This window comes from Buceros rhinoceros, unplaced genomic scaffold (assembly GCF_000710305.1).
Source record: "Buceros rhinoceros silvestris isolate BGI_N320 unplaced genomic scaffold, ASM71030v1 scaffold21978, whole genome shotgun sequence".
NCBI classification, from domain to species: domain Eukaryota; kingdom Metazoa; phylum Chordata; class Aves; order Bucerotiformes; family Bucerotidae; genus Buceros; species Buceros rhinoceros.
In genome coordinates, this window is record NW_010426607.1 from 24,024 (window position 1) to 24,428 (window position 405).

The following is a 405-nucleotide window of genomic DNA, read 5'->3' on the forward strand; positions in this document are numbered from 1 at the left end:
CAGGGCTGACACCAGCGAGCAGGAGGGGGCCTGGCCAGCTCACCCCGTGGTGCAGGGCTCGGTGCCTTCGCGCTCTGCTCCCAGGTTTATGCAGTTTATCAAAACCATCGAGTGCCCAAAGCCACAACAGCACCGTCCAAATTAACTTCCTGGGGATGAGGCATCTGTGCGGGCATTTCGTAGTCCCCGGCGTATGGTGGCATGTGTGCCACCCACCCAGAGCATCACCCCTCTCCTGCCTTTTAGAGCCAGCCCCGAGATGGAGAAGGAACCACACAGAGCAGAGGGGAGACGGAAGCACCAGACAATAAAACCACGTCTAAACCCGCGGTCCTCAACAGCTCAGCTCCAGGCTTAGCAGACCTCCTCACTCCTCTGCCCCACTCGGGGGGCCCCCACCTTTCC